This window comes from Neomonachus schauinslandi, chromosome 12 (assembly GCF_002201575.2).
Source record: "Neomonachus schauinslandi chromosome 12, ASM220157v2, whole genome shotgun sequence".
In the NCBI taxonomy this organism is placed as follows: domain Eukaryota; kingdom Metazoa; phylum Chordata; class Mammalia; order Carnivora; family Phocidae; genus Neomonachus; species Neomonachus schauinslandi.
Window position 1 is genome coordinate 99,875,098 of NC_058414.1, and position 9,620 is coordinate 99,884,717.

The window sequence follows — 9,620 nt, forward strand, 5'->3', positions numbered from 1 at the left end:
TCTGGGGGAGGGGGGAGGAGGGGGAGGGGAGGGAGAATGGAAGAAGGAGGCTAGGAGGAGAGGAGGGAAGCTGGGAAGGGGAGAGGGAGGAAGGCGCGGGAGGAACAAAGGAAACCAGCCTGAAGGAAGAGACCTCTTTCCGCTGCCCCCTTTTCTGTATAGCCCCAGCAATAAAGCTTGGCTTAGCAAAATGAAATTACCCTCACTGACTGGGGCATCAGCGTGAGTGCGTGCGCGCGCGCGCGCGCGCGCGCGCGCGCGTGTGTGTGTGTGTGTGTGTGTGTGTGAGGGGGGTGGGGGAGACAGAGAGACAGAAACACAGTGAGGCCACCTGGAGCTCTCAGGCTGTGGACCTCTGTTTTCCGTGTTCTGGCCCATCGCTAAACTCAGCCCCCAACTTCTCCTCTGGTCACTAAACCCCAGGGCATGCCAGGGGTCCCAGAGGCAGCGCTGACCCAGCCTACCCGCCTGGCCTAAATCCCAGGTCCCCAGGGAACTCCAGCTAGACCTTGAGGCCAGGCCCAGTTCCCAAAGATGGGTAAAGGAGAATCTTCACCTCTGGTGAGGGGCTTCCTCCAGCCAGCAGACAAGACACTGGCAGACCAGGCCTGGGACATCATGGCACAATCCTCCTCCTCCTCCTCCTGGCTCCCCCACCCCCGACTCCTCTTCCCAGGCCAGAGCAGCGCTGGGTACCTCCCTCTTTGTGCGAGAATGTTTCTGTGCCTGGACACCCTCTGCTACTAGCCAGGGGGCCGTCTGTCTCTTTGTGTGACTTTGCCTTTCTGTGTCAGTTTTACAAACACACGCAAGAAAGACAAATAGGATAGAAAGAAGGAAAACACAAAGATAAACTAGGACACCAAAATAATTGTGTGACCTTGGGCAAGTTGCTGTATCTCCCTGCCCCTCAGCTTTGTCAGGAGTAAAGGGAAGGGGGTAACCAGATGATTCCGAGGGCCTTTCCTGCCCTGAAATCCAAGGATTCCATAAGACAGGGACAGGAACCAAGGCAGACAAGGCGGGAGGGAGAGGGAGACAGAGACATAGAGAGATAGGCCCACACCATTTAAGGGATGCTGCTAACCCAAGGTGAAGCCTGGTCCTTGTGTGAGTACCCTTCCGGTGAGCCTTCACCACTGTGCACCCCTGTGCTGTCAGCCTCCTGGGAGCGAGGCAAGGCCTTGCCCTGGGGTCTCCAGGGACCTGCTCCGTAAGCAGGTGTGTGATAAAGGTTAGTGGAATGAGTTAATCCTTCTTCTCTGTTCTGTGTGGGTCTCTTCAGTCCAATGGGGTGCTCTGTGCCCCCTCCCTGCCCCTCACCTACACCTCATGTATACACGATAACTGCAAACGTCAGCATGTTGAACCTGCTGGTCACTGGGGGCCTGAGCACCCACCAGCCCAGAGGGGAGGCACATTTTGGATTTGTAGTAGCTTTGTACTCTCCCCTCATGACCGCCATTAATGAGATGGTTCCTTGTAGCAGTCCACACCCAACAGCTTATAGCACTGAGCAAAAACGAGCCACCCTGGCCTGCTCCCCATTTTGGCCAGGATGGGGTTGGTCTGTGGGGAGGTATTTATATGGGATGCTGAGGTGTGCCCTGACTGCCCCAGCTCCCGTCCTGCAGCCTAGGGGGTGGGACATGGGTCATGGCTCTGCCTAGTGCGGAGGCACAGAACCATGCTTGCTCCCCACCCATCTCCCTCTGGACCAACACTGGTCTATCTAGCTAGATGCAGGGGCAAAAATAAGGGATCCATGGTCTCAGGACTCGCAGGCTATCAAGACTCCAAGGAGCAACAAGCCTCCCCTTCTCACTGCCTATGTCCCTCCACCAGCCTCCTAGCTGCCCCCCAGCCAGGGCCCGTGAAACCCACCCATCCCATAATGCCTATGTCTGGCTGAAGCCATCACTCCTGCCCTGCTTGTACCGCATGGCTCCCAGGCCTCGGCCCTCCTTTTTCTTGGCAGACAGGAGCCCCATCCCAGCACCTCTGATTCCTCTCCTCTCTCCCCTATAGCTCGCTGCTCCCTCATGACCAGTGTGGGGACAGTCTCCTGTGGCTTAATGTCCTGCCCCTCACCCCCAGGGAGCTTCTGAGGCCTCAGCTACTGCTCTGACCAGGTGGTCAGAGGGATTTCTGCCAACCACTACATTCTGAGGTCTGGGATGTCACCTGAGTGAAGAAAAATGAGTAGAAAAAAATACATGTACATTTCCTTGACAAATGTTTCGGGGAAATCAAACCAAATGTCAGTTGGCAGCAGAATGTATAGGTAAAACCTGCCCGGAGGCACCCATGGACCTGGTCTCCCAGGTACCTTCAACTCCGTGAGGAGTCAAGGGCGGGCCCTGCCCTGCCCACAGGGTCTGAGGGCACTTTTACACTGCATGGGTGGGGGCTGAGAGCGCCCTGCCCTTCCCCTCCTAACCCGACACTCTGTCCCTCCCCACGGTCAGCCTGGAGTGCACCTGCCTTCCTATCATGACATACTTCCTCCCTGATTGTGTCTGGCCCCACAGAAGGCCCCGGACTCCCTTCAGCTGCATCCTCAGCTCTGTAAGGCTCGGTGTGGCCCCTCTTCTTCTCCCATCTCCCAACCTGAACCCTTTTACTGTGTGGTCTATCAGAAATAAAATTTCCAATACGCTTGGCCACTTCGGTGAACAGCCCTTTTGCCTTCTTGCGAGAGAAGCCCTCCAGAGACCACACTGCCCCCGAAAACTGCCCCTGGTCGTGGCAGTATTTTCCCCAGAGCACCCCTACCACTGGCCTCGAGGTGGGGTAGAGACCCTCCCCGCCACTCGGGGACACTCACTGACGCCCGTCCTCTTCTTGCTGCTTTTCGGGATCTTCATGGATGGCCCTTGCCACACCTCGGGTCTCTCATTCCTTGGACACCTCTCCTTTAGAGATTCTCCCACCTTCCCTCAGCCATTTGCTCCAAGTCACCTCTTGGGTCTTGTCATTCCAGCAGCTGCAGCCCCGTGCCCCAATATCAGCTTTAAGCACCTCACTCTGACCACCGTCTCCTGTCCTTCCAGCTTACTCTGTCTGGTTTCCTGATCCCCAAAGCCTGTGACTCCACTGGAACCTCCGGTCCATTTCTCTGACCCACACCCCTCATCACAACCACACCGTTACATATGATTCTTTTTTTAAAAAAATTATGATAAAACATACATAACATAAAATTCACCACTTTACCTCCTTTGCATATACTCTTGACTCTTTTACTTAAGAGTTAAATCCAGCTTTCACCAACTCCTGCCCTGTACCTGGCACCTGAATGTGGCCGGAGAGAGACACACAAGCACCCTGATGGGGTCTCAGTATTCAGGAGCACCCTGGCCCCGTGCTGCCCAGCTGTCCGGCTGTCCCTCCTCCACGCACACTCTGTCCCGCCCTGCTCCCGATGTGAGTTTCCACATCTGCTCCCCTGCTCCCCCTCCCCATTCCCAGCTGACCCCCTTCATGAGACACAGAAGCTTCCAAAGAACTTCCACCTAGCTACCTCAGTGCAAGCCTCCTTTGGGAACACGTGGTCCTAGCCACAGGCCAGAAGCAGGCGGTGCTCTGGGGCAGCCCCAGAGCCACCTTGTCCTGCTCCCCTGGGGCCGCTTGGTGGCCATGGGCCTGGAGAACTCAGAGGGTCTAACCTGGCCTAAGGAGGATAGAATTGAGCTGAGCAAAAGGCGAAAGGCTCCATCTGTGTGCAGAGGACTGGCTGCAGGTTTCTTGGGGGAACAGGGCCAAAAGTGCGTGGGTCTGAGAAGAGGTCTTTGAGGCTGGTCTATGATCAAGGATCTCCCAGTCAAAGCCGGGCTCAGCCTCTCCCATGTCCCCACACAACATACCCTCTTTACTCCGGGGCTCAGAGAGCTGTGGCGATGGCCAAGAGGCTTCAGGAAGACTCGCTGGGGAGTGGGCAGCAGGGAGGAGATGGAGGAGGATGGTCTCAGGACCTCCTTGGTGTACAGCCCCTGGTTGCACAATCCTTTGTAATTAAGGCCAGCTGGTGCCCCCCCACCCCAGTGAATCCCCTCCAGGTAGCCCCTCAGCTAGCCCTGACCCCCTGCCCTTGCTCCCAGATCTGGGCTTTTGCTTTGGCCATTGCCACCTAGTCTGTCTTGGGACAGGGCTGTGACAATGAGGCCTTACTACCCTACCCATCACCCCAGTTCTTCTGGGGTCCTGTCCCCCAGGCCCTGAACCCACTGCCCTGGGTGGGGTCTCTGCAGGCACCACAGTGTGATGACTCTGAGCTTAGACTTCAGAACAGGACTTCTCAGCCTTAGCACCACTGACATTTTGGTCTGGGTAGTTCTTTATTGTGGGGGTTGTCTCACGTATCCTACGATGTTGGTAGCATCCCTGGCCTCTATCCAGGAAATTTTACCAGCACACCCCCCACCCCCCCTCCAGTGCGACAAACAAAAATATCTCCCAATGTTGTCCTTTGTCCCTGGAGGGTGCAATTGCCCTGGATGGAGGACCACTTCTGACGGTCCCGGGTTCACACTCAGCTCATAACTTTGCACAAGTCCCTTCACCTGTCCAAGCCTCGTCTTCCTGGGGCGCCCCACACCTGACTCGCAGGTAGATGTGAGGCTTAAAATGAAGCCGTGCACGTGCAGAGTTGGGCACAGGGCCTGACACAGAGGGGACACTTAGCAGTCGCCACTCTTACTAGCTCCTGATGCTGAGTCTGCCCGACCCTGCCTGTGTGGCTGCCACGGCCCCGCCTCATCTCTGGGTCCCGGCGGCCCTGCTCTCCAACAACCCCCAACTAGGAGACTGGTGAAAACAGGGAGCCCTCAGAGCCCCTCCGCTGCGGGGCCGTCACAAAACCACAGAGGGAACCTCTGAGGGCTCAGCCGGGCAATTGCTCATAGTGGCTAATTCTGGTGGCTCTGGGAGCCCATGCGGAGTCTGGGTTCTACCCCAACCCCTGGAAGCTTCCTTGAGTGCAGAAAGTGGCATTAGTATGTGGGGTGGGTCTTACATGGGAAGCTCAGAAACTTGGTAAGGACTGCAGGAAAGGGGGGAAGGAAGACATTCAGAAGCCCCCCAGAAGCGGCAAAGCCACTGGACTCACACCTGAGAAGAATTCGTCAGGGCGACCGTTGGGCCAAGAGAAGCTGAGGTCCAGGAGCTGCCGCTGGAGGCATCTGGAGCAAGAGCAGGGCCTCCTCCCGCGCCTGTCTCCTTCCTCCTCTGCAGCCACACGTTTAATGAGCGCCTACCGTGTGAGTGCTAGGTGCCAAGTGCAGCTCATCCACCCATGAGACAGCCTCAGCCCCGGGGACACAGCGAGTTTGAGGACCGGATAGGGACGGGTGGGGCTGGCGGCACTGGAACGGTGAGAAGCCCGAGTCAGCTCCTGCCTCAGGACAGTTGCTGCTGGGGGGGGGGGGTGTAGGCGCGGTGCACCCCATTCCGGAGCTCTGGGCTTCCTTATGGGAAAAAGAGGCAATCAGAGGGGCTGTGGCTTGGCTGGGTGGCCGGCCTTGTGGCCGTGGTGGAGAAGCCAGCAGCTAGCTGCAGCCGTGGCCGAGGTCATCCCCAGGCGCTGCGCCTCAGCCCCAGCAGAGGTGGAGCCCGCCGCGGGGATGTACCAGAGCACACCGGCGAATGCCTGGGCTGTCTGTGGGAACAGAGGGCTCGGGCCTCCTTCTGGCTGCACGCGGCCCCACGTGAGCAAAGCTACAGCCGGCTGAGGAGCTGGTGTTCCAGGGCCAAGGCGCAGCGGGGACCTCGGTCCTTCCTGGGGCGCGCATGAGCCTGGGTCACCTCCCAGAGGTTCTGGCTACCTAGAGCTCATCTTCTCCCTCCTCCATGAGACACGCCTCCAAATTCCAAAGGCAGTCATCATAGTCCCCCCCCCCCCCCCCCGACCCCTGCCAACTCCCACACAGGTTGAACTGTGTCTCCCCCAACTGAATTCATTTACTGGAGTCCTAACACCCCTCCCTCAGAATGTGTTCATACTTGGAGATGGGGTCTTTACAAAGGTAGTCTAGTTAAAATGAGGTCAATAGGGTGACCCTAATCCAATATGACCGGTGTCATAAGGTAGGGGAAATTTAGGACACCCGGACAGGTACACACAGAGGGAAGACGTGTGACTCGGGGAAGACAGCCATCCTCAAGTCAAGGAGCAAGGCCCGGGGCAGATCTGCCCTCACGGCCTCAGAAGGAACCCAGCCCCCTGCTGACACCTTGTTCTCTGGCATCCTGCCTCCAGAAAATACATTTCTAGCCTACCCTACATTTCTAGACTCACCAGCAACCCCCCCACCCCCGCCCCAGTAGGCTTTCCCTACTCTTGTATTGGTCTTCCTATGACCGGCCTGCCCGTTCAAGGCCCACCCGCCTCTCCCCTCGCATCCCCTGATCTGCCTGGAGCCACCGAAAGCACGGCACTGAGAACAACGTGCTTATGAGCACGACGCAGGGCTGAGCCTGGGGCCAGAACACCTGGCCACCACCAACTGACAGGAGTACAAAAGGGCCACGGTGTGTCAACCTGTCTTAGCCTCAGTCTGTTTATCTTTAAAATGGGTACTGCGCCACTTCAGCTCTCACAGGCTTATTGTGACTAGCAAAACAGTACTGACAGGACACATGTGGGAATTCTCATTAAGTCCTAGAGGCCCAAACGAAGCTATCATTGTTAGTAACATATCACTCCTTGGTAACCATCCATCCCACTTTGGACTGTTATTGAACTCACTGTCAGTTAAAGCTGCAATTCTCTTTGTACTCTGATTGTGCCGAAACGTGTCTCCCATCCCCTACTTCTAACGTTGCCTATTTGGATTCAAGAACAGATAACTTGTACTTACTCCTGTTGATATTCATCTTGTAGGAATCAGCCCATTATTCTAAGCTTGAGATGCTTTGAATCTCAATTCGGTTATCTGATATATTTGCCACCCTTTCCAGCTGTGTGTCATTCATAGATCCATGAGGATGACCTTCTCTCCTCATCCAGGTCCATGCTGACCATACTGGAAAAGGACAGGCAGACAAAGCCCTCTCTCCAGACAATCTACAACCCTGGGGCCGAGTCTTCAATTGGCAGCAAATTTACTCAATCGTAGTAACATGCAGTGATGTGGTGGAGTGTCTTGTTGGTAGTTTAAAATCAGCCGTGGTAGGAGTATTTATACCATGGAAATTGGCAAATAATACAAATCAGATTTCAGCTCCCCCTTCCCACCCTGTCAAGAGCCAGTTGTTAAATATTTACCCGCACACTACTGTATCCAGCCCACGTTTATGTGTCACACTCAAGATATTGGGAGAGACTTTGTCAAACACCTCCAAATTCACACATACATCTTTACGGAGCGTCATAGCCTATAAAACAGTGCAGTATGCATTATTTAATTTGGTTCTTTCAACATCCCAGGAAGTTACAGGGCTGAATATTACTATACCCATTTTAAAGATGAGGAACACAAGGTTAATGATTGACTCAGAGCCAGACAGGGATCTAGCATCAAAGACGGGGCTCAGACCACCATGTCCTGATCTCAAGGTCCCTGTTCTCTTCAGCTTGTCATCGACCGCCCCCCCGCCGGCCCCCACCATTGGTTGTCAAAGGTGCCCTGAATTCCCTCACCAGCTGCGGTTCTGGGTTTAAAACTCAAGCTTTGAGGGGGATTCTACCTCTATTCCTTCCTGTTAGCAGCACATTATTGGGATCCCTGTTTCTACAGGGGGAGGACCCTCAAGTTTTTGACAAGACTCTCTGCATTCTGTTTAAAATTCACTGATGACAAGAGACTGCTTAAAGGGACCCTAAGTCAATGCGGTGTTTCTCAACCTGGGGTCCAATGATGCCTGGGACCCTTGAGTTCTCCGGGCTAGCAATGCAGATTTAGGGCTCTGGGCCCGAGGGCTAGAAGAGGTGACCGGTCGGGGGATGACAGCATGAGAGGAACCCAAGGAGGAAGCTGCAAAACAGACAGGTTTGGCTGAGCCCACACAGTGTCTTTCTTAAACACTTTTTAAAATCTTAAAAATTGAGAGATTTCACATAAAAAGCCAGATTTCCAGAATCTCTGAAAAACCTGGAAATCTGGCAACACAAGCCCACTGATATACTTGGAAACAATCAGATGGAATTGGGGAGGGGCTCTCCCTTTTTGCAGTGGCAGGACTTCTCCAATTTACCCCCCGCCCCCAATGTGGGGAGTTGCAAACTCTAAAGCCCTAGGCGCCCAGCAATGAATGTAAATGAATGGTGTGAGCTTTGAGCGCCAGGACAACTAGCCTTTGACCTTGGGTCTAGGTGCTGGGGTACAAAGGGCTGGCCTGGGCCTACAGAAAGGGCTGGCTGCTTTGTCTCTTTGAGAGCCTCTCCGGTTTGGGTCACCGCACACCTCTGAGGGCTGGATGTGGTGGACAGACCCCAACTAGGACTCTTGCACTAACCATTGGGAAGTTAGTTTCAGTTTCTCATCTTGAAAGTGATGATGATAATATTAGCATTTACCTCATAGTCTTGTGGTGAGGATAAATCAGCTAAACCATGAGAGATTCTTAAAACAGTTCCTAAAACTTGCAATAAGCTTTCAATCAACACTGGTTGCTATTCTTCTGCCCCGGGCCTGCTTGGCTCTTCTCCTTCTGGTGCGAGCTGCTCTGGAGTCTCGGGGGCTGATGAAGGAAGAAATGAGGGCTGGGACTGTTGGGGATGGGGTGGGGGCATCTGGACAGGTGGGGCTCTAGTCCACCAGACAGGCATTCTTTAAAAGCGTGTCTAAGATGGTTTTCTCCTGAAGGAAGAGGCCAGAGTAAGATAGCGGTTGGATGGTAAAAGTAAGGGGTCAAAGAAGAAACTGAGGCACAAAAGCAAAAGAATGCTTCCTGCTGGGTGGGGTAGAGTGGGGTCTGCAGACAGAGCTGGAGCTCAGCTTCTCCTCCTTCTACTCCGGCCCCTCGCCTGCTGGGGCCCCTCCTCCGAGCCCACCCACTGGGGCTCCTGCTGTGGATTCAGCTGCTGACAGGGGATCAGATCTGCTCACAGCCCAGGACAGCCAGAGCACCACAGGGCTCTCCCTTCCACTGTGCTGGCTGACTTTTTATTTCCAGCTCAAAACTTCACTGAAGGTAAAGAAGGCGGGGCTCTTAAATACGCAGACTTGCATCAGGGCTGGGAAGCTGGGCTAAAGCTAACGAGATAACTCTGCTTCTGAGTTCAAGATGTGGGAGCGGGGAGAATGGAGTTCGCAGCTGAGGGGTGGAAAGGCCCAGGGGCTGCTCGCTGATTCCAGGCCTTTATGAGCCCGCAGTATATGGGCAGCGAGAAAGGAAGCTGGGCCTGGAACCAGGGGGGACAGGGTCACAGGGTCTACCGATGACACCTGGATGCCGTGGTGCTCAGGGCGTCACCGAGCACCACATTTTAACCCACGGGCCGACGAGGGGCACTCTGGCATTCACCACATGCTGGGTGTCGAGCTGAGTGCTCAGTACTTAGCATTCCACAGAATCTTTATAGAAGGGGCATCAAGTCCCGCCTTACAGACGGGACACTGAGGCTCAGAGAACTAAGTGCCTCTTCCCACACCCACCTAGCTGGTGAGGGGCAGAGCCCA